Below are 26,305 nucleotides of genomic sequence, written 5' to 3' on the forward strand. Positions count from 1 at the left end.
TTGAATATTTACTAATTATTCCTTTAAATTATTTTGTGATGACTCAATCATCCAAATTATTATTTCGTTCATATATATGTTGTAAATATTTTTACTTCATTTTCATATAATTATATTAGTATTTTTAGGCTATTTATACAATCTTGCAATAACAACCTATATTTTTCAATTTATTGCGTTTGTCATTTTATTCAAGGTCAAAATAATTTTTACATTTTTTTATTATCTTCTACTATTGTTTTAAATTATTAAGTTGCATAAATAGCATTTTTATATTTTTATTCAATTATTTTTATTAAATTATTTCCTTTTAATCTCTTATTTTAAAATCTGGCCCAATTTTGAGCTAATATTCGGACCAAACATACCCAAATCCATGGCCCAATCCCTTTAGCCCAAACCAAACGACCCGTTTATTCAACCCGCCCCCACAGTTCTTTATCAACGGCCCATATACTATCTACCCCTTTTAACTATCCAACCCCAAACCCTCATCCCCATTTCCCTTCAGTAGCCGCCTTTAAACACTCTCCCCCTTCCCTTCAGAAACCCTTGCCGTTGTATCTCTAAATCCTCTCCGAATTCGGCCCCAATATGGAATCCTTTCGTAATTTTCTTGCCTTATTCTGCTACTACTCACGCGTTCATGGTGTTACTTAGTATTTACCTAACTTTGGTCAATGCTATCTTTCAAGACGGGCCATATTTGGCTCTAATTTTGTGAAGATCTGGCTGATAATTCATCTATATATACTCTACAATGAATGATTCTTACATTTCCGACTAGATTCATGACCATTGGACTCAACTAGGGTTTGAATTTTGATTCTCCTTTACCGGTTCTATTATTGATTGCATGCGATATTTTCTTTCCTTATTTGTGTTTGATTGAGTGTTTTTCATGTTTGTTTGTTCAATTTCTACCACTATATAAACCCCTCCTCAATTTCCCCTTTGGACAAACCAGAATCACTATTCTCTCACTCTCACTCACTCTATACTATTCTGAAATTTAAGCTCTTGGCCGGCTGAAAGCCAAGGACACCGAAATCTTTTATATCTACCACTACAAAAAACAGCATTTAACTAAAGAGCCTTTTTCCGTCGCTAAGCTGCATTAGCGACGGAATTGCGACCGATTTCCCTTTGTTGTTGATTTGCTCGTTGCTAAGCTCTTAGCGACGGAAAAATGGAATCTGTCGCAAAATTAGCGACGTTCTAGCGGCAATTACTATCCGTTGCTACATTTAGCGACATAATTTCCGTCGCCATATTTGTCACGACCCGAAATTCCTACCCTCGGGTCCGTGATGGCGTCTAAATTTCACTTGCTAGGCAAGCCAACGTTAGAGAATTATTAAGCCTAACCTTACTCAATTCAGTAAATAACAACAAATAAACTAAAATGAAATACAACGAGTGCGGAATAATATAAAAGCTTCAACATTTACTACCACCCGGATCTGGAGTCACAATTCACGAACTTATAGGAGTTACTACAAGTAAAAGTCTGAAAGAAGTACAAATATTTGAACGAAAGAAACAACAAAAAAAACAGTAAAGATAGGCGGGGACTTCAAGGTCTGCGAACGCCGACAGATCTACCTTGAGTCACCGATGAACTGGCCTGAGCTGCTATGCCTCTCAATCAGCTGGGACCACTACCAAAATTTGCACAGGAAGTGCAGAGTGCAGTATCAGTACAACCGACCTCATGTACTGGTAAGTGTCGAGCCTAACCTCGACGAAGTAGTGACGAGGCTATGACAAGACACATACATATCAAACCTGTACAATTTAACAGTATGTACAAATAACATCAATGAAGAACTAGATAGGTAATATCGGGAGAGGGAAACATGCTAAGGGGAATACGAGATAGAGAACTACAACATAATGGTAACTTGAACAGCCAATATACTATGAACTAATAAGACAAGTAAACACAGTAAAGGAGAAATGCACGACATCACCCTTCGTGCATTTACTCTCAACCTCACCATAAAATTAATAGAAACGGCACGACATCACCCTTCGTGCATTAACTCTCTTAACATAGCACGTCATCACCCTTCATGCATTAACACTCACAATATGGCACGACATAACCCTTCGTACATTACACTCACAATATGGTACGGCATCACCCTTCGTGCATTAACACTCTCCCACCATAATGAAATGAACAAATGACAACAGGGAAATAATATAACAAGTACAAGCCTTACTTCCACATTTGGTTCCACTATGTCAACCTCAACTTCAGAATCAATACTCAATTATCACAAGATTTGTAATCATGATAAAAGCAATCGATTTAACAATACTAGTCTAAACATGGATAACATGAGCAAAGGAAGTTATAATTGTAAGAAACCAAACCCCACTCGCATGCTTTAACCAGACTATAACGCATAAGTACTCGTCACCTCACATATACGTTGTTCCCAACAATTAAACAAGTAGCAAATAGACACACAAGCCCCATTCCCTCAAGTCAAGGTTAACCACGACACTTATCTCGCTCCAACGACCAAGCTCAAAGCTCAACCACGACTTTTCCTTTCAAACAAGCCTCCGAACCAATAGAATCTAGCAAATTACCAACCAAACAATTCAAATTAAGCCTTAAGAACTACCCACGATGGTAAAGAATTCAATTTAGGCCATTATTGAAAAAGTCAACAAAAGTCAACAACCGGGCCCGCTTGGTCCAAACCCGAAATTCGGACCAAAACCCGATTACCCATTCACCCGAACCCGGTTATGTGATTTGTTTTGGAATCCTACCTCAATTTGAGGTCTAAATCCCCAAATTACCAAGTCCCTAATTTCTACACAAAAATCCCCAATTCCACCCTGAAAACTTTAGATTTTAGGTTGAAATCTTAGGAAAAGTAGTGAAAGATTGAAAGAAATTAGTTTAAAATCACTTACCATTGATTTGGGGAAGAAAAGTTCTTTGGAAAGTCGCCTCTTGCGTTTCTAGGTTTGAAAATTTGAAGAATGAATCAAAAATCTCGTCTAAGTCATCTTTTGTTCAGCTGCAGGTATCACATTTGCGACCTGGGTTCGCAAATGCGAACCCGCAAATGCGACAATTTCTTCGCAAATGTGAAAAATGCCCTAGGCCTGCATTCATCGCAAATGCGAACAAGTGTTCGCAAATGCGACCAAAACTCCACAAATGCGAAGGTCAAACCCCCATCCCACTGCTCGCAAATGTGATGGTCTCTTTGCAAATGCGAGGCTCGTATTTGCGAGCCAGATCTTGCAAATGCGAAATCTGCAGGTCTGATGCACCAGCTATGATTTTCTAAGTTCAATTCACTCCGTAGCTTATCCGAAACTCACCCGAGCCCTCGGGGCTCCAAACCAACTATGCACACAAGTCTAAAAATATCATACGAACTTGCTCGCCCGATTAAATCGCCAAAATAACGCCTAGAACTACGAATTGAACATAAAATCAAATGAATTTTTCAAAAAAATTTTGAAACTTCTATTTTCACAACCGAACGTCCGAATCACGTCAAACCAACTCATTTTTCATCAAATTTCACAGACAAGTCATAAACATGGTATTGGACCTATATCGGGTTCCGAAACCAAAATACGAACCTGTTATCCAAAAAGTTAAGCTTTGGTCAAACATTTCAAATTCATTAAGCCTTTAACTTTCAAATTTCGACAAAGTCCAATATCTCGGGCTAGGGACTTTCGAATTCTATTTCGGGAATACGTCCGAGTCCCAAATCACTGTACGGACCCACCGGGACTGCCAAAATACTAATCCGGGCTCGTTAACTAAATCTGTTGACCGAAGTCAACTCAAATAAAATTTTTAGGCAAAAATTCTTATTTTTCTCAATTTTTAACATAACAGCTTTTCGAAAATACGCCCGGACTGCGCACACAAATCAAGGAAGGATAAAATGAGGTGTTTGAAGCTTAAAAGCGCAGAATTGGGTTCTAATACATAAGATGACCTTTCGGGTCATCACAATATTAGCAAATTATGTCGCAAAATTCATAATGCATTTCGTCATTGGTATACTTTTGCGACAGAAAGTCGGTCGCTAATCCGTCGCCAAATATTTTTAGAGTCATTTCATCTTTTCTTTTGGAAACAAAAATCGTCTGTTGCAATCTGTCGCTATATTATTTTATATATTTAGTTATGTTACGAAAAATATTCGTCGCAATCTGTCGTAATGTTTTTCCCTTTTAGATCTTTTTTATTTATTATTTTAAATTTTCTTTGCTCATGCATTTTGAATGTAAATTGTCACGACCCAATTCCATTATAGGTCGTGATGGCGCCCAACCACATTGTTAGTCAAGCCAACACTTATCAACTAGTGATTTCCCGCTTAGATAGATTTGTAAACGATAGCTTTTTCCATATTTAATAAAAAGATTTAGGAGTTTACAATTTTAACATAAATAAATGGATGTAATTAGTACTAATCGTAATCATATGAGCAAACCCAAACCCTAAATCTACTAGTGTGTGTGCCAAGACCTGGTTTCACAAGTATGTGGGCAATCTAGTAGAATATACAAAACAATACTAGCCTACTGTCTGAAAGGAAATAGACAGAAAATAAAAGAACATAAGATAGACTCCAGCTACTGCAGAACGGCTCAAAAAGGACAGCTCACCACGAAGTCTCGACCTGGAAAATCAGTCTACAAGCCGGACTGGTGGCCATATGCACCTGCCTCAAATCCTGTACAATCAAGTACAGAAGTGTAGCATGAGTACATAAAAATATGTACCCAGTAAGTATCTAGTCTAACCTCAAAGAAGTAGTGACGAGGGATCGATTCTGACACTCACTAGGGTCAACAATATAATAATATGTGATTCTAAATAAGCATGATACACAGAACTAACAATAAACTCAGAACAAGAAATAACTGTACAGTTCTTCCATCATATCTATGAAACCAAAATACTTCCTTCATTTTAAACAAATGATCTCTAAAACAGTAAATTTATACCAATTATAAAAAGGGCTCCCACTTCTATTATCACACACAAATTCCACTGAGGAAGTTCGTCCCGATCCAACATAAAAATGCAAACTGTGCACTGTCGAGGGTCAAACGGCGGGAACCATAGATGCATCTATTAACCTGCCGAGGCGAACGGTCCGCTCCCATGAGAGTAGTAAAAATAGTCACCCCACTCGCGGAATATACTTGCGACACAGTTAAATATAAATATAACGTAATTTTTCTCCATTCTTTTCAAAGTATTAATTTACTTGAACCCTTTGAAATCTTGAAATCCTCAACTTAGTTCCATTCAATGCAAATAAACAATTATGTTCAGATAACGGTACCCACAAAGCATGGTGTAAGCCTATAACTACCCGGACATAACAAGAATAGTAGCTACGTGCGGACTCTCATCACTTCGTGCGTACGTAGCCACCACAAATAATCATATATTAATTAAGTTCACCTATGGGGAAATTTTCCTCTTACAAGGTTAGAAAAGAGACTTACCTCACTTTAAGGACTACTTTCCGGTCCAAGCTTATGCCCAAACCCTCAATTTGGTGCCGAACAATCCAGAACTCACAAAGCTAGGTCGAAATCCCCTCCTTAAGAGCTCCCAAATTGCCCAAGAGTGTAATAAATGACCCCAAAAATGCCTAAGTCTCGATTTTAAACTCACTGCCCAGTTGCTCCCCTTCTTCGCGAACGCGAAAGGGGCCTCGCGTTCATGAAGGCAATTGACTTAGGCCCTCTGAAGACCCTTCATCGCGAACGCGACCAAGGTCTCGCTAACGCGTAGGCTGGCTTGGCCTACCCTTCGCGAATGTGAGGGTTGCTTCGCGAACACAAAGAACAAAGCGGCCCCCAGCCCAGCCCAGCCCAGCTACTCTACGCGAATGCGAGGCGCCTCACGCGAAGGTCACCGACCCATACCTTCGCGAACGTGGACTAGCTATCGCGAATGCGTAGCACATTTTCCCCCAGTCCTAACTCCTTCTACGCGAACGCGATGGTCCCTTCGCGTTCGCGAAGAAGGAAACCATAACTCGGCATTTCTGGTTTCTTGCATATTGCTCCGAGGGGTCCGAAACTCACCCGAGCCATTCGGGACCCCGTCCAAAGGCACTAACAGGTCGAAATGCAAAAATAACAATGAAACCAAGAATCATACCCCAAAACCAAATTGAACCAAACCTTGAACTTCAAGTTCTTCAATTTACTTCAAATGTGACGAAACGTACTTATACTACTTGGAATGATACCAAATTTTGCGTGCAAGTCTTAAATGACATTACGGAACTATTTTCGATCTCGAAATTCCGTTTGGACCTCGATATCACCAAAACCCACTCTAAACTAAATTTAAAGAACTTCAAAGTTCTTCAAGAACCAACTTTCACTATTAGGCGCCAAAACGCTTTCGGGTCATCCAAAACCTAATCCGAACATACGCCCAAGTCCGAAATCATCATACGAACCTGTTGGAACCGTTAAATCCTGATTCCGAGGTCGTTTACTAAAAATATTGACCAAAGTCAAACTTGGCCTTTTAAGCCAACCTTAAGGAACCAAGTGTTCCCATTTCAACCCAAACTCTTTCAAATCCCGAACCAACCATCCCCGCAAGTCATAAATCAGTAAAAGTATGTACGGGAAGTCTTATTTAGGGTAACGAGGTTCTAAAAAGCCAAAATGACCGGTCAGGTCGTTACATAAATTAATAGATATCCTTAATAATAGCTAAAGTTCATATAAATTAACATACTTCAAGGTCCAAAATGATATCAAAATGCATATAGCTATTACAAATAAGTTCGAATTATACCTAACACCAACAATAAAGTTGAAACAAAAAAGCTACCAAATGCGAGGCTTAGGGGTTGAGGTCATCATCTAAAACCGATGGAGGAACCCCATTAACATTAGCAGTAGTAGGAGCATGAACTGTTGGTACCACATCTGATGGGTGGTCAGTAGAAGTAGGCTAATGCGAGGGTGAAGAAATCATTTGACGCACTCGCTCAGTCAATACCGGAAGCATGTGATCAGTTAGCACAGGAACTATGTGCTCTGTTAGTGCAGGAATCAAACACATCACTAACTCATCCAGATTCCCTAGTGATGCTGATTGAGAACTCGAAGGTGGTATTGATGATGAAGTATCTGATCCAGAAGAGCCACGAAGATTTGGCCCATAGTAGCATTTTACTTGAGATCCAAGACCATACACTCTTCTATTCTTTTTTTCTCCCGCGACTTCATAATATGCTTTACATTGATCAATATCATACTGAGTTTGTTTTTGTTCCCGTAATATTTCCTGATATCTTTCCTGTAAAAGAAGTGTAATAAGTAGGAAATTAAAACAGTCAAGAATGTTGAGTATTTAATTAACCAACGGAGAGGATGCAACTTTTCATATTTGCTGCTATATGCAAGGACAAAATTATGGGAGGACAAAATTCCCAACAAAATATTATATGATACTATAATTATAATCTAATCTTTATCTACAACATCCTAATAATGGAAAATTAGGCTAGAACCTTCCAAGTTCCTGTTTTCTTCCTATTTGCAGGCTTATTCCGATTATCCACAGTCCCATCCTTGGTATATATATCTTCTTCTGCCATTGCATAACAAAGAAGAAAAACAATGCTTTCTTGATTTGGTTTTTGTCACTCCAATAATTATCAGAAACAAGTCGTTAAAATCAATTTAGAGGGAGCCTAAAGATTGAGCTAATGGCTCCACCCTTTGTTTTTCTTAGATAAAATATCTCAGAATTCTAAACCACTCTTTTCTAAAGTTTATTCACATAGCCAAAAATACATTATTGTTGGCAGCATTAGATGCAATTTGGTTTTGGATGTACCAAACTCATTAGTTATACCAACAACAACAATGCAAAAGCCACTTACAGAACACTAATATTGGAATCCACCTCAAGGAAGAAGTCCTATTTCAAATTGGATAGTAGTTACCAGATTAGATAAAAGAAATATTGAAATTTTCATTTTAAATGCCACAAAGCAAACACGTTAATAGAGAGCAACTTCACTATCTCTTTTTACATTGTAGTAAATAAGATTATAAAATATTGGACTTACATGCACGATTCGAGCTTTCTCATCAAGAAAAGTCATGCCCATGTGTATGGACTTACAAATGTATCTCACTTGGTGTTGGACCTCGACCCTTTTTAACAGCCTATACAAAAAACAATGTATTTTTCTTCATTAAAGATGTTTCTATGCAGTAACAAAAGTTAGAAATTTTTGATAGCTTATAACTGATGGAGAAACAATAATTTAAACTCTAAAATAAGTAACAGTCGCAACAGTCAGCAGTAGTAGTAATTAGTTTTCTTCCTTTGCATCTAAATAACATTGGCAACAATTATAGTCTATACTCTAAAATAACAGTCAAGTTAGATTAACAATTCATTCTTCCCCTTCAAAGAGAGATTTTCTTTGGAAACGACATTGAAGATTTTTGGAACATGGGGATGACTATTGTATTAGCAATAACAGAATGAAGTTTAATAAAATTCTACCTAAGGAACATGAGAAAGAAGCATAACAGTAAATAAACTCAGGTTATTATTAAGTTGGTACTCTAAAGCAGTTTGTTCAAGCACAAAGGGAACATATAGTAATACAGAATATATAATAGCAATCAGTTATTAGAATAAGCAGAAAGATAACTAGTGATAAGGTAGTATGCGCAGAGTGATAGATCTACAACTTCTTCCTAGTTATTCCATACATATTTACAAGTGAAAGCTCCTATATTCTCTGGTATCCAATAAGGAATACCGTCTTTAACTTCGTTAATCCAAGTCAAAATGTACTTGTAAGATGCAACCATGTAATGTACCACATACTAGTGATTAGTTGTACTTGCATACTATCAATTATTAGATAGCACATAAATGATATACTTACAAGTCTCTTGCGATGCTCCCCAATGGAGATAGAGCCGCCTGTGTGAGCCCCAGTGGAGACTCCACTCCTACCGCCATAACGATTTTTTGCATTTATTTTTGACTTTTCAACACACTTGGGATCTTTTCAAAGTTGATCCCAACTTTCCCACACTTCTTCTGGAACAACTCTTGGCCTAACTTTTTTAGTTTTCATTTTGCTAATGAAACTTTGTACCTTATTGATGCCTTACTCTCCCATTGGCTCCTCACTGCACTATCAATGGAAGAGTCCCAATAGAATTTCTTCTGAAATAATTCATAAAGTAATAACATTAATATCTTATTTATAACAGTTAATACACTTTCTAAATTCATTATACGATGAGAAGTTAACACCAACATTCATCGTTGGGTCAAACCATTCACAATTGAATAATACAGTTTTCTTTAAAGGTTCTTCACGGTATTCTACTTGTATAATCTCTTGTATCCGACCATAGTAGTCACCAACATTTAGATCCGACTCTTCAAAGCTAAGGGTGTTTGTTTAACATTTGGATCCGACTCTTCAAAGCTAAGGGTGTTTGTTAAACATCTATAGTTCTCTTTCTCCAGAGGTCAAACAAATTACTGCATCTTGTTCAAGTTAAAATACTAATGATTTTTTAACAAGTAGTAGTACTTAGACAAACACCACTCAGCCCTCTTTTTTTAAAGTGCAAAAATCACACAGACTTAATTGCAAGATACTTTGAAATAATTAATCAATCAACCTTGACTACCAGGTTTTTCCTCTAACAAGTTATTGGCAAACACAAACAAAATGGAGCGGAATATCAACACTACACAGCTGCAACTATTCTTCCTATATACTAAAATTTACCATCATTTTTCCTATCAAGAATAGGTTTATTAATCAAATATTTTAAGAATAGCTAGATCATACTTTCTGCCAATCTATTTTACGTACTTTTTCTTTTTATTCATGCCAAGAATATTAACTGCCATGAATACTCAGAATATTTAATTACCATGAATAATCATGCCTACTTTTCCAAGATCTTAAACCAGTATAAAACAACGATTGTTTTTTACTACTGGCTGTGAGACAAACCTCCCACATATTAAACTTTGCACCTTTAACCGTTGATTAAAATTTTAAATCTTTAACCACCTTGAATTACAAATTCGAGCTATTTTCTTGATTACAAACAATACTAGTACCAAAGTTGACAAAAAGGGTATAACACTTTTCCAAATGATGTATCAAAGAAGAAAGATTAGCTTATGCTAGATGGCACATCGAGTTCAGCCAAGAGAACCCAACCAAAGCAAAGTAGTAAATCGTTCTCATGCAGGAAGACCAGACAAATTCGCAGCAATCTAATTACAGTGTGATGTGGACATCAGAATTTGCCACACACTAGCATAATATTTTCCCCTTTTATGTGGAAGAAGAAACATAAAGTTGTGTACCACTAAAGATTTCCGAACATTTCAATTAATACTGCTAACTTGAAAGGAAATAGGGTAAATATCTATATTATTATAAAAACATGAATACAACGTCGGTTTACCAAAATAACCTTGATTACCTTTAGTAATCCTATTAGTATAATTAATTTCGGGTTATCTAATTCATATAAAATTAAACAAGTAAATATGTTTAGTCATGTAATGTGATAACCCAAAATGTCATCTTTAAATTTAATAAGTAATTCTGTGTTCTAAGACCTCAAAAAGCACCATTTATTATTTCTCGACTTATGTGCGCAGTCTGTACAATTGTCCGGAAAGTTTTAATATGAAAAATGGATTAAAATAGGAAATAGAGCTTTAAAACTCAACTGAGTTGACTTTGGTCAATATTTTTAGCAAACGGACCCGGATCCGTATTTTGACAGTTCCGATAGCTCCGTATCGTGATTTGGGACTTGGGCGTATTCCCAGAATCAAATTCTGAGGTCCCTAGCCTAAGATATGGAATTTTGATGAAAAATTAAAAGCTTGAAAGCTTAATGGTTTCTAAGAAATTACTGATGTTGGATTTATTGACCTCGGGTCCGTATTTTGGTTCCGGAGCCCGTATAGGTCCACTATAATATTTATGACTTGTCTGCCGAATTTGGTAAGAATCGGAGTTGATTTGACGTGATTCGGACGTCCAGTTGTAAAAATATAAGTTTAAAAGTTTTCTTGAAAACTTCCTTTGATTTGGTGTTCGATTCATAGTTCTAGGTGTTATTTTGGCGATTCGATCACGCGAGCAAATTCGTATGATATTTTAGAACTTGTGTGCATGTTTGGTTTGGAGCCCCGGGGGCTCGGGCGAGTTTCGGATAGGCTACAGGATGATTTCGGACTTAGGAAATCTGGTTTTCTGCAGACTTTAGGCTTCTGGTGTGTTCTTCTTCGCCTTCGCGAAGAGAAAATTAGGCTGGCACGTTTTTTGCTTCGCGTTCGCGAAGGCTTGAGGTTCAAAGCTTCGCCTTCGCGATAGAAGCCTCGCGTTCGCGAAGGGAAAGAGACTGGCCAGGAAAATTAGCCTTCGCGCTCGCGAAGGGCATCTCGCGTTCGCGAAGGCCAAGCCAGGCATGCATCGCGTTCGCGAAGAGTAAAATTTGGCAGCACATAATTGTGCTTCGCGAACGCGAGGCACTGACCGCGTTCGCGAAGGGTAAAAATCCCAAAAACAGAACTTAAGTTCTGGAAATGGGGTTTCGACCCATTTTCAACTCCTTCCCATTTTTGAGCTCGGGTAAGATAATTTTTGGGCGATTTTCACGAAAAAATATTGGGATAAGTGTTCCTTATCCTATATTGCTTACATTTCATGATTCCATACGCGTTTATATCATGAATCCGTGAATTTATAAAAGAAAAATCAGATTTTTCTAAAATCTTCCAAAAACGAAAATTTAAGATTTGAAGGTCCATTTGACATCGGAATTGGGTAATTTCTGTATGGTTGGACTCGTCTCGGAATGCGTGTTCGAATTTCATAAGTTTTTCCGAGATTTGAGATGTGGGTCCCACTGCCGAATATTTTAATGAATTTTGAATTTTTATCCGAAAAATTTATAAATTCATATGGAATTAATTCATATGATTCGTATTGAGTATATTAAATTATTTGTGAATAGATTTGAAGCTTTCGAAGACAAATTTAAAAGGAAAAGCTGTGGTTGAATAATTGATTGGAATTTGCAAAGCGAGGTAAGTGTCGTGGTTAACCTTGACATGAGGGAATAGAACCCTTAAATTATTTGTTATGTGAAATGCATGTGAACGACGTATAGGCGAGGTGACGAGTGTCTATACGTCGTCAAATTATTTTTTTGCGTATTTACTTGAAAAATCATAAATTATTTTAAATCATGAATTAATTATTATAATGATCGTTTCTCTCTTATTCTTTGTCAAAATATTAATTTTTGAATTCCTGCATTAATTGTTACATGCTATTTGAAGTATGTGTTTTAATTGTTATTTGATATTTAGCATATTAAATATTAAACTGACTATTTTCTCCCTGATTTCTATAATAAATTTCTAATTGTCATTGTTTGTTTCATAATTAAATTATAATTGTTGTGTGCTTGTTGTCTTACGATTTTACATTAATTGTTGCGTTTATTGGAGAAATGCTTTATAGGAATTGATTGGTAAATGAAAATATTGGAGGAGCGGGTTGCACGCCGCAACAGGATTGATTATAATGAATATGTTGGAGGATCGGGTTGCACGCCGCAACAGACTTATTAAAAGTCAATATTGGAGGATCGGGTTGCACGCCGCAACAGACTTATTAAAAGTTAATATTGTTGAAGGATCGGGTTGCACGCCGCAACAGACTTATTAAAAGTCAATATTGGAGGATCGGGTTGTACGCCGCAACAAACTTATTAAAAGTCAATATTGGAGGATCGGGTTACATGCAGCAACAAACTTATTAAAAGTCAATATTGGAGGATCGGGTTGCATGCCGCAATAGACTTATTAAAAGTCAATATTGGATGATCGGGTTGCACGCCACAATAGACTTATTAAAAGTCAATATTGGAGGATCGGGTTGCACGCCGCAACAGACTTATTAAAAGTCAATATTGGAGGATCGGGTTGCACGCCGCAATAGACTTGATTAAAATAAATATATTATGAGAGCGGGTTTCACGCTGCAACAGAATTGAATGTGAATATATTGTGAGAGCGGGTTGCACGCTGCAACAGAATTGAATGTGAATATATTGTGAGAGCGGGTTGCACGCTGCAACAGAATTGAATATGAATGTATTGTAAGAGCGGGTTGCAGGCTGCAACTGAATTGATGGAAATGATAATTGGTTATGACTGCTGAGTTGGCTTCAATTATTATAAATGAGTTACTTGATTTATTTTGACAAGGTGGGTTGCTCTGATGGTAATCACACTCCACTTCCAACCAAGAGGTTGTGAGTTCGAGTCACCCCAAGAGCAAGGTGGGGAGTTCTTGGAGGGAAGGATGCCGAGGGTCTATTGGAAATAGCCTCTCTACCCAGGGTAGGGGTAAGGTCTGCGTACACACTACCTTCCCCAGACCCCACTAGTGGGATTATACTGGGTTGTTATTGTTGTTGTTGAGTTACTTGATTTAGTTCTATTATTGTTGTTGTATCTAATATTGCGTACAGGTAATGTAAGTGACCCGCCTTAGCCTCGTCACTACTTCGTCGATGTTAGGCTCAGCACTTACCAGTACATGGGGTCGGTTGTACTGATACTACACTCTGCACTTTTTGTGCAGATTTTGGAGTTGGTCCCAGCTGCGTACCATAGACTTGCTCAGATTTCAGCTACCAGAGAAGATTTGAGGTATAACTGCATGGCGTCCGCAGTTCTAAAGTCCCCGTCTATTGTACTTTAGCTGTGTGTTTATTTCCAGACAACGTTATTTTATTCAGACCTTTATTTGTATTTGTTCTAGAAGTTCGTGCACTTGTGACACCAATTCTGGGATGGTATTTAGACACCGTTGTTTATTTATGGATTATTTCAAAATTGCTTCCGCATTTGCTTCCTTGTTATTAATAAATTTAAAATTGTTTTAAAAATAGATAATATTATTCTAACATTGGCTTGCCTAGCAAGTGAAATGTTAGGCGCCATCACGGTCCAAAGGTGGGAATTTCGGGTTGTGGCAGTTGGTATCAAAGCACTAGGTTACATAGGTCTCACGAGTCACGAGCAAGCTTAGTAGAGTCTGAAGGATCGGTACGGAGACGTCTGTACTTATCTCTCTAAGGCTATGAAGTTTAGGAACAATATCACCTCTTTCATTCCTTATCGTGCGACATTGATTTTGCTTGAAACCTATATCTCACATTCCTTTGTATCTACTCGTGTGTGACATTGCGCTCTCGGTATCAGTTGCGCGTCGACAGTTTGTGATGCCGCAGATGAACTACGAGGGAGCCAGAGATGCTCAAATATTGCCTCAACGTGTGATTCTGACTGAAGATGCGGACGTATAAAGAGATCACCCAGTGAATAATGTGGGGGGTGCAACGTACCTTGGCATCTAGTTGATTTATACGAGTTGTGAAGGTTAATATTGTGGACCATCGGATGAGGTGAACTATGACTTCGCGCCGAGTGGGGGAGTCCACTATGAATGAATGGATTGCGAATCATGTGTTATATTAGTTTTGGCCCAAAATGTATATATGTGGTACTGAAAGGTTCTCCCAAAATTTACATATGTTTAAGGCCTGAGATCTTGTAGAGAATAAGGTTGGGACTTGCGGTATATCCGCCTCCGAAATAATCTTATACTTCAGTACCAAAGGAGTTAGAGAAACAACATTAAATTTACAGAAGGCCTACTCAGCGTGGACGTCACGGTTGCAGATTTTGGGGTGCTTTGGAGGAAGTACAGTGGTTGATGAGATTCTGGACTAAGAATTGTCTGTATGGAGCTCTACTTTTGTGATCATTGTATATAAATAAGGGTAAAATTTACCCCAAAGAAGAATCGAAGAGTATGTTAAGAAATGGGTCAACTCAACAGTGTTGAGTCAACATAACAAAAGAAGAAATTGGCCTTGGGAGAGATAATTCTCCACAGGTGTATGTGGCAAGCCTATGAAGAGGGCAGACCAGCTAATACAACACCACCCACTTGGCTCGGTTCTCAGAAATACTTTTGAAAGAGTTTGTTTCCCGGACTCTCCGTAAAGCATGGCGCATAGGGTTTGAACGATTGCGTCAGGTCACCATGACGGTGTCATAATATGCCATCAGGTTCAATAAGTTAGCACATCATATTCCTACAGCCAGAGAGCGAGTCCACATAATCATTAAAGGACTCAATTATGATCGTAAAATTTTATATGAATCGGGAGCTACAGGCTGATACTTCATTTTCACTAGTGGTAGAAATTGCCAAGATATTAGAACGTGTTCGGCATGAGGAAAAAGGAAACTAAGGAGACCAAGAGGTCTCGAGGTTCTGGGGGATTCAGTGGATTCTACTCTGCGAGTATAAATTATTATAACGGGGGCTCGGGCAGTTGGCTAGCCTAGTTCGCACATCAGATTAATCGAGGTGCTCCGGTAAGTTCTTTTAATGCACCACTGACATAAGTGTCCTACAATGGTTATTCCAATTATCTGGCACAGACTCAGTATGAGCAGCCAAACTCGCAAATAGGTTGTTATGAATGTGGTGATACTAGGCACATCATGAGAAAATTGTCCCAGACTTGGGAGAGACATATTTCATCAAAGCACTCAGGCTACGTGTCCTATTACAGTTACTACACCCACACGACCAGTTAGCGGTGGAGGACATACGGGTAGAAGGCGTCCTAGAGGTGGAGGCCCAGCCGTTGATATAATTGTTGTATGGTATGGCGGAGGTCGATACATCAGATGGTGACGTTACAGGCGCGACCTCGATTTAATATAAAGGAATAATTTCCTTAACTTGATTTGGTTCTGAGTATCGAGACGAGTCCTCCTATTGTGCTCCATTTATGAGCGAGCTTCGTTATTCTATAATCTACTTATATGTTTACTCATGTTGGGAGGTTCTATGGAGATAACTACACCTATCATTCCATGTTGGTCACTAATAAGAGCTGTGAGGCTAAAGGTGGCTTTCTATTACTCATATCAATAAGTTTTGATGTAATTTTCGGATAATTAATTACAAATTGTGAATTATATGCCCTACCAGTGTGGGGTTCATTATGTGTTGTGATTTTGTGTAACCGAAATTATTTAAAAGGAGAAAATGGAAATTTTCGATGGGCACGACGTGCATATTACTTGTGATTCAAAACTAAGGACGAGATCCTCGCATTTTAATATAAAATGATATGTTTAAATCGGGCTACGAGCTGCGGTGGAAGTTATATAAGGACGAGATCCTTGTGATAAAAATCGTTGTGTTTAAATCTTCCCTTGTGAAATTAAATTTGTACTATAGTACTAATAGGGGGTCATGCCTGCTAGGCTTATTTTAAAATATTTGTATGAAATTCTCTGTGCGTACTTGCCAAATTCGTGTTGTAATATTGAGTTGTAACCTACGAGGTAGGTGCCCGCCCAGGTGGCATTAAATGTGACTCGTTAATTCAGGCAAACAATTATGAGGTCTTCAATCCTTGCATCTCGTTATTAGTATTGTGAAGGTGTGAAACGAGATTTTTGTTAACATGAAGTTGATTGACGATTCTGTAATTGATTATGAACAACTATTAAGACCAGATTGACCCAGAAGGGTGTTCCATCCAGATAGTCAGACGAGTGTGAGTTGAACTTTCAGAAGCTCAAGACCGCTTTGACTACGACGCCAGTATTGGTATTACCCACAGGTTCAGGATCGTATACGGTATATTGTGACGCATATCACATTGGGCTTGGTGCAGTATTAATGCAAAATGGCAAGGTAATTGCATATGCGCGGTAGTTGAAAGTTCACGAGAAGAATTATCCTGTTCATGACTTAGAATTGGCAGCCATTGTTCATGCGCTGAAGATTTTGAGGCATTACCTCTACGGTGTCTCGTGTGAGGTATTTACTGATCATCGCAGCCTTCAGTATCTGTTCAAGCAAAAAGATCTTAATTTGAGGCAGAGAAGATGGTTAGAGTTGTTGAAAGGCAAATGTGGTGGCCGATGCCTTGAGTAGAAAGGCTGTGAGTATGGGCAGTTTTGCGTATATTCCGGTTGGTGAGAGGCCATTAGCTGCAGATGTTCAGACTTTGGCTAATCAGTTCGTGAGGTTAGATGTTTCAGAACCCAGTCGGGTTCTAGCTTGCACAACCGCTCGGTCTTCTTTATATGAGCGCATCAGAGAGAGGCAGTATGATGATCCTCATTTACTTGTCCTTAAGGACACGATGCGGTACGGTGATGCCAAACAGGTTGCTGTGGGGGAAGATGGAGTTCTGCGAATGCAGGGCCATATTTGTGTGCCTAATGTGGATGGGCTTGAATTAATTCTTGAAGAGGCACATAGTTTTAGGTATTCTATTCATCCAGGTACCGCTAAAATGTATCAAGATTTGCGGCAACATTATTGGTGGAGGAGAATGAAAAAGGATATAGTTGCACATGTAGCTCGGTGTCTGAATTGTCAGCAAGTTAAGTACGAGCATCAGATACATGGTGGTTTGCTTCAGAAGTTAGAAATTCTTGAGTGGAAGTGGGAGCGTATCACTATGGATTTTGTTGTTGGGCTCCCACAGACTCAAAGAAAATTTGACGCAGTTGGGTCATTATGGACAGGTTGACCAAGTCAGCCCATTTCATTCCAGTGGCAGTTACCTATTCTTCAGAGAGGTTAGCTGAAATTTACATTTGTGAGATTGTCCGCCTTCGTAGTGTGCCCGTGTCTATTATTTCAGATCGAGGTATGCAGTTTACCTCACATCTCTGGAGGGTTGTACAACGTGAGTTAGGCACGCGGGTGGAGTTGAGTACATCATTTCATCCGCAGACAGACGGACAGTCAGAGCGCACTATTCAAATATTGGAAGATATGCTTCGCGCTTGTGTTATAGACTTTGGAGGTTCTTGGGATCATTTCTTACCACTTGCGGAATTTGCTTATAATAATAGCTACCAGTCGAGCATTCAGATGGCTCCATATGAGGCATTATACGGAAGGCGATGCCGATTGCCAGTTGGTTGGTTTGAACCGGGAGAGGCTCGGTTGTTGGGTACCGATTTGGTACAGGATGCCTTGGATAAGGTCAAGATTATTCAGGATCGACTTCGCACAGCTCAGTCTAGGCAAAAGAGTTATGCCGACCGTAAAGTTCGTGATATTGCATTCATGGCTGGAGAATGAATATTGCTCCGGGTTTCACCTATGAAAGGTGTAATGAGGTTCGGAAAGAAGGGCAAGTTAAGCCCTAGGTATATCGGACCCTTTGAAATTCTTGAAAGGGTAGGTGAAGTAGCCTACACGCTTGCATTACCACCTAGTTTATCAGCGGTTCATCCGGTGTTCCATGTGTCTATGCTCCGGAAATATCATGGTGATCCGTCCCATGTGTTAGATTTCAGCTCAGTCTAATTGGACAAAGATTTGACTTACGAGGAGGGGCCGGTGGCTATTCTAGCCCAGCAGGTCTGGCAGTTGAGGTCTAAGAGTTATCCTTCAGTTCGGGTGCAATGGAGAGGTCAGCCGGTAGAGGCATCTACCTGGGAGTCCGAGTCGGACATGCGGAGTAAATATCCATACCTTTTCTCCAGCTCAGGTACTATTTCTAACTCCGTTCGAGGACGAACGTTTGTTTTAGAGGTGGAGAATGTGATGACCCAAAATGTCATATTTAAATTTAATAAGTAATTCTGCGTTCTAAGACCTCGAAAAGCACCATTTATCATTCCTCGACTTGCTTGCGCAGTCCGTATAATTGTCCAGAAAGTTTTTATGTGAAAAATGGATTAAAATGGGAAATAGAGCTTTAAAACTCAACTGAGTTGACTTTGGTCAACATTTTTAGCAAACAGACCCAGATAAGTGTTTTGACAGTTCCGATAGCTCCGTATCGTGATTTGGGACTTGGGCGTATGCCCGGAATCGAATTCTGAGGTCCCTAGCCCGAGATATGGAATTTTGATGAAAACTTAAAAGCTTGAAAGCTTAATGATTTCTAAGAAATTACTGATGTTGGATTTATTGACCTCGGGTCTGTATTTTGGTTTCGGATCCTGGTATAAGTCCACTATAATATTTATGACTTGTCTGCCGAATTTGGTGAGAATCGGAGTTGATTTGACATGATTCGGACGTCCTGTTGTAAAAATATAAGTTTTAAAGTATTCTTGAAAACTTCATTTGATTTGGTGTCCGATTCATAGTTCTAGGTGTTATTTTGGCGATTCGATCGCGCGAGCAAGTTTGTATGATGTTTCAGAACTTGTGTGCATATTAGGTTTGGAGCCCCGGGGGCTCGGGTGAGTTTCGGATAGGCTATGGGATGATTTCGGACTTAGGAAATCTGGTTTTTTGCAGACTTCAGGCTTCTGGTGTGTTCTTCTTCGCGTTCGCGAAGGTACTCTCGCATTTGCGAAGAGCAACTTAGGCTGGCACATTTTGTGCTTCGCGTTCGCGACATAGCGACCGCATTCGCGAAGGCTTGAGGTTCAAAGCTTCGCCTTCGCGATAGAAGCCTCGCGTTCGCGAAGGGAAAAAGACTGGCCAGGAAAATTAGCCATCGCATTCGCGAAGGTCATCTCGCGTTCGCGAAGGTCAAGCCAGGCATGCATCGCGTTCGCGAAGTAGCCCTCGCATTTGCGAAGAGTAAAATTTACATCACATAATTGTGCTTCGCGAACGCGAGGCACTGACCGCGTTTACGAAGGGTAAAAATCCCAGAAACAGAACTTAAGTTCTGGAAATGGGGTTTCGACCCATTTTCAACTCCTTCCCATTTTGGAGCTCGGGTAAGACGATTTTTGGGCGATTTTCACGGAAAAATATTGGGGTAAGTGTTCCTTATCCTATATTGCTTATATTTCATGATTCCATACGTGTTTATATCATGAATCCGTGAATTTATGAAAGAAAAATCAGATTTTTCTAAAATCTTTCAAAAACTAAAATTTAAGATTTGAAGGTTTTGACATCGGAATTGGATAATTTCTGTATGGTTGGACTCGTCTCGGAATGGGTGCTCAAATTTTGTAAGTTTTTTCGAGATTTGAGATGTGGGTCCCACTGCCGAATATTTTAATGAATTTCGGATTTTTATCCGAAAAATTTATAAATTCATATGGAATTAATTCCTATGATTCATATTGAGTATATTAAATTATTTTTGAATAGATTTGATGCTTTCAGAGACAAATTTAAAAGGAAAAGCTGTGGTTAAATAATTGATTGGAATTTGCAAAGCGAGGTAAGTGTCGTGGTTAACCTTGACATGAGGGAATAGAACCCTTAAATTATTTGTTATGTGAAATGCATGTGAACGACGTATAGGCGAGGTGACGAGTGTCTATACGTCGTCAAATTATTTTTTTGCGTATTTACTTGAAAAATCATAAATTATTTTAAATCATGAATTAATTATTATAATGATCGTTTCTCTCTTATTCTTTGTCAAAATATTAATTTTTGAATATTATTACATGCTATTTGAAGTATGTGTTTTAATTATTATTTGACATTTAGCATATTAAATATTAAACTGCTTATTTTCTCCCTGATTTCTATAATAAATTGCTAATTGTCATTGTTTGTTTCATAATTAAATTATAATTGTTGTGTGCTTGTTGTCTTACGATTTTATATTAATTGTTGCGTTTATTGGAGAAATTCTTCTATAGGAATTGATTGGTAAATGAAAATGTTGGAAGAGCGGGTTGCACGCCGCAACAGGATTGATTATAATGAATATGTTTGAGGATCGGGTTGCACGCCGCAACAGACTTATTAAAAGTCAATATTGGAGGATCGGGTTGCACGCCGCAACAGACTTATTAAAAATCAATATTGAAGGATCGGGTTGCACGCCGCAACAGACTTATTAAAAGTCAATATTGGAGGATCGGGTTGCACGCCGCAACAGACTTATTAAAAGTCAATATTGGAGGATCGGGTTGCACGCCGCAATAGACTTATTAAAAGTCAATATTGGAGGATCGGGTTGCACGCCGCAACAGACTTATTAAAAGTCAATATTGGAGGATCGGGTTGCACACCGCAACAAACTTATTAAAAGTCAATATTGGAGGATCGGGTTGCACTCCGCAACAGACTTATTAAAAGTCAATATTGGAGGATCGGGTTGCATGCCGCAACAAACTTGATTAAAATAATATATTGTGAGAGCGGGTTGCATGCTGCAACTTGATTGAATGTGAATATATTGTGAGAGTGGGTTGCATGCTGCAACAGAATTGAATGTGAATATATTGTGAGAGCCCGTTGCACGCTGCAACAAAATTGAATGTGAATATATTGTGAGAGCGGGTTGCACGCTGCAACAGAATTGAATGTGAATGTATTGTGAGAATGGGTTGCACGCTGCAACTGAATTGATGGAAATGATAATTGGTTATGACTGCTGAGTTGGCTTCAATTATTATAAATGAGTTACTTGATTTATTTCTATTATTGTTGTTGTATCTAATATTGCGTACAGGTAATGTAAGTGACCCGCCTTAGCCTCGTCACTACTTCGTCGATGTTAGGCTCGGCACTTACCAGTACATTGGAGTCGGTTGTACTGATACTACACTCTGCACTTCTTGTGCAGATTTTGGAGTTGGTCTCAGCGGTGTACCATAGACTTGCTCGGATTTCAGCTACCAGAGGAGACTTGAGGTATAACTGCATGGCGTCCTCAGTTCTGAAGTCCCCGTCTATTGTACTTTAGCTGTGTGTTTATTTCCAGACAACTTTATTTTATTCAGACCTTTATTTGTATTTATTCTAGAAGCTCGTGCACTTGTGACACCAATTTTGGGATGGTATTTAGACACCGTTATTTTTTTATGGATTATTTCAAAATTGTTTCCACATTTGCTTCCTTGTTATTAATAAATTTAAAATTGTTTTAAAAATGGATAATATTATTCTAACGTTGGCTTGCCTAGCAAATAAAATGTTAGGCGCCATCACGGTCCGAAAGTAAAAATTTCGGGTCGTGACATGTAATCCTAATACAATATTAATATATCAAAATATCCCTAAAATATTAAACTAAAGAACTCATAGGGAAAGGACATAACTACAATAACCTATTTTTGGACTACAATACCTTCTATGCTGATTTGTAATATTTAAGATTTTAAAATTAATAAAATTTTATCTATTAAATTCTCATTAAAAATATGTAGGAAGGTTTAATAAAATCAGTTTCATAAGAATCTTTTGTATTGGCAATACATTACCATTACATAATGTCCAATGCGAAGAAAAAATAAAATTAATATTAAATGGACTGCATAAAGAGTTAAAATTGAGGAAAAACAATACTCCCACGATAATATATTCTTATATTATATTTGAACTATTTTTCTACTCAAATAATATTTTTCGTGTAATATTGAAAAATACCTAATTATTAAATAACAACTAAGAAAATATTTAAGAATATAAATGTGTGAGAAAGAGAGAAAAAATGGTTGGTAAGAGTTAATTAAATATCCAAAAGAAGAGATGAACTAATATTAAGATATGATCAACATAGAATAAATTATTTCTTAATGTTAAAACCAAATAATTAAATCTTTTAATTAATTATTTAGCAAGAGAATCCAATTCAGTTATTTTTAAAATTCATCATATGAGTAAAATTCTTAATCAAGTTAAAAACAATCTTAGGATATATAAATTAATTCCATAAAAAGAGCGTTAGAACACAAAGTAAAAAGGTTAGTATATTATTAAGAATAAAAATGTTATACAAGTGTATGAGGAAGTACAATCAAAACTAAATCCTAAACAAGAACAAGCTTTCAAGACTATATTATAAAGAGTCTACTCTGGTATAACGAGATTATTCTTTGTAGATGCCCCCAGCGGAATCGAAATAATATTTCTATGTCATGCATTACTTGAATATATCATATCAAAAGGCATGACACCGTTAGCAATAATAGCAAGTGGTGTACCAATAACGATTTTATTGTGAGACCACCCACTTTAGATTTTATATACCTCTTCAAATAACTTAAATAACCATCACAAATATATCAAAGCAGAGCAATTGTGCTAAATTTATAAGGAAAGCAAAATTGATAATATGAGATGAAGCACCTATGGCTAAGTGTCAAACAATCGAAATAATTGTCCGGAGTTCTAGGGATATATTGGATATCAATAAACCGTTTGATAAAAAATTAATAGTTTGGGAGGTGATTTCTATCAAGTACTACCAGTAGTTCAAATATCGACAAAAGCAGCGACTGTAAAAGCTAGCTTGCCAAAGTTATACTTCTGGACTCAAACGGAAAAGATTCAACTGACAAGAAATATAAAGTAAGAACAGATCGAGTATTCAGTGTCTTCTTGCTTTGTGTCGGAAACGAAGTAGAGCATTCAATAAAAGATGATTTGGTTCTTCCTGAACACTTGGTTATCAATCCCAATGGTAATAGTAGTACATTTAATAAGAGAAATACTTCTATCATTAGATTAAAACGCAATTTGTGCAAATCGCATGATAAAATTAAAAAGATATCTTAGCTAGCAGAAATGAATAAGTTGATCAACTTAATAAAAGGTTGATTGCAAAATTTTATAGTAAAAACAAAATGTTTTTCATTTTTTGACTCAGCAGAAAATGATATCAATAATTACTACCAAGAAGAATACTTAAATATTTTAATACCAAATGGCCTTTTACCATACATGTTTGTTGTCAAGTTTCTTATTTCTTACGTATGTTAGTGTCACTGTGTCACCGTATATATAATAGACTAAGTTAAAATTGATCTTCCATTATATATAGGTTAATTTTGAAGAAAGATATGCCCGTCATGCTACTGAAAAACTTAGATAAGCCGAATAGCTTATGTAATAGCACACAGATGGTATATAGAAGTTTTAACAACAACGTCATACATGCAAAAATTATGATATTGGTTAATGTGCTTCTAAGTATATTCTTATCCCTGAATTCAAATTTCGTCTTGCGAAACTAAGGAATATCCTTTTAAATTTGTGTGAAAATAATTTTTAGTATGTTTATGTTTTGCAAATATAATAAATAAAGTATAAGGACAAACATCCTTAATCTTTGACTATATTTACCGCAATATGTTTTCTTGCACGAACAACTGTATATTGCACTTTCAATAGGGATATCAAGATCGACAACAAGAGTTCTGGTTAAGGCAGAGCAACCAATGAATTATGAGGAAACATACACACAAAAAATATTGTCCACAAAGAAGTGTTCGTTGGATACCATCATAATAAATACTTTTAAACTATAATATATAATTATCTAACTAACATAACAAAATTGATCATTTGTGTAAGTTTTGATGATGTCCTTTAATTTTAAATTCATGTATTATGCTAATGTAATAGTATTTTTCGGCATTTTGATGATTGTTGTATTATTATACATAAAATTTCTCTCATTAATTAAATTTTATTGTTCCTTCATATAAATAAATATTTAAATCATCACGTGTTATTATTAATGTGCAACGCACGTTCATAGATACTAGTATTCCTATAAAAGCTATAGAGAGTAGTATTTTTTAAAGTGTGCAAGAAGCGGAACAACCAGTTAGACATGAAAGGTCCAACGGAATGAGCACCATAACAATGTTGTAAATGAACATGAAGCTAGGTGCAGAGAAACATCACCTGAGCGTCACATTCTTCAACAATAGACTGACTGGCTACTCACCTGGAACTGGTCGCATAGAGAGAGCTCTAGATACATATAGAGAAACATACACACAGAGAGAGACGAAGAGATAGAAGTAGAGAGAGTTTACCTAAACTTGATTTAACTACTCGTACAAGCGGCAACAATGTTAGCTAAGAAGAAACAGAGCTTCACATATCATCTCACGACCCCAAATTCGACTAGTCGTAATGGCACCTAACCCACCCGCTAGGTAAGCCACTTAACCACTAACCAATTCCAATAATAATTAATAAAATAATTTAAGTAAAGAATTATCTTAATCTTATATTACACATTCCCGAGAACTGGTAATACAAATCATGAGCTTCTAAGAATAGAGTTTACAAGGCTGATATGAACTAAATACACTTTCTGTTTGAAAAGTACATAAACAGAGTTTTAAAATCTAAGGCTACCATGAACAAGAGGCAGCTACAACAGGGACGCAGGTACATCTTCCAATACATCTCCCATCGAGCACAACAACATCGGCATCCGAAATTTGCACGCAATGTGCATAAGTGTAGTATCAGTACAACCGATCCCATGTACTGAGTAAGTTACAAACCTAACCATAGGTTGAAAGCAGTAACGAGCTGGAACATAGACCGGGTCCAACACCAATAACCAATAGCAGTTCATAACAATGTAGAGCATATAAATAAGAAAGTAACTCAACGATAAACATGCTCAGCTTTCTCACAGTTTTCCGAAAATAGTTCCACCTTTCAAGAATATTAGTGAAAACTTAAATCCTTTACCGAAATCGTCATAAAATATGAGATAATTTGAAAACCCTAAATTTTTCCAAAAAAATCCTTTCCACAATAAATTAGATGTTTTGTTTTCTTTCCAGATAGCAAGTGTGAAATACCTCTCAATGCCCACATATCAATGTGTGTAAAAATTCATGAATGACGTGATACCGTACAACATGAGGAAAAATGCATCTCTATGCCTGTATGTCATGTGTGCATGCCAATGCCATGTATCTCAGAGATGAATAAGGTACTCATACTCTCAGAGTACTCAATCTCATTGTCTCATACTTTCCACTTATCATGCTCAACCACTCGGTACTGTATATGGCCCAGGGAAATCCATCCCAGAACATATACAACACTGACTATAAGTCACCCAGTACCGAGGAAAAAGGGCAATCCAACCCTATGGATAAATCCATCTCCAGGTATTAAGTACTTCGGACAAATCCATGTCCAGGGAAATCCATCCCTCAATAATATCATCCACGCTTACTGGGGGAGTACAGACTCCGGAGGGGCTCCTTCAGCCCAAGCGCTATATACCGCACGGAAAACTCACGTGCTACACGGACAACTCACGTGTTATAGTAAAGCCTACAAGGCATGCTGCGGGCGGGCAGCCCCGATCCACATAATAATATAATAATATATATAAAGCCAATATGGACTACTGCAGGCGGGCAACCCTGATCCACATAATAATTTCCTCACAGTCAGGCTCTCGGCCTCCC

The sequence above is a fragment of the Nicotiana tabacum genome, chromosome 19 (genome assembly GCF_000715075.1).
Source record: "Nicotiana tabacum cultivar K326 chromosome 19, ASM71507v2, whole genome shotgun sequence".
Lineage (NCBI taxonomy): Eukaryota > Viridiplantae > Streptophyta > Magnoliopsida > Solanales > Solanaceae > Nicotiana > Nicotiana tabacum.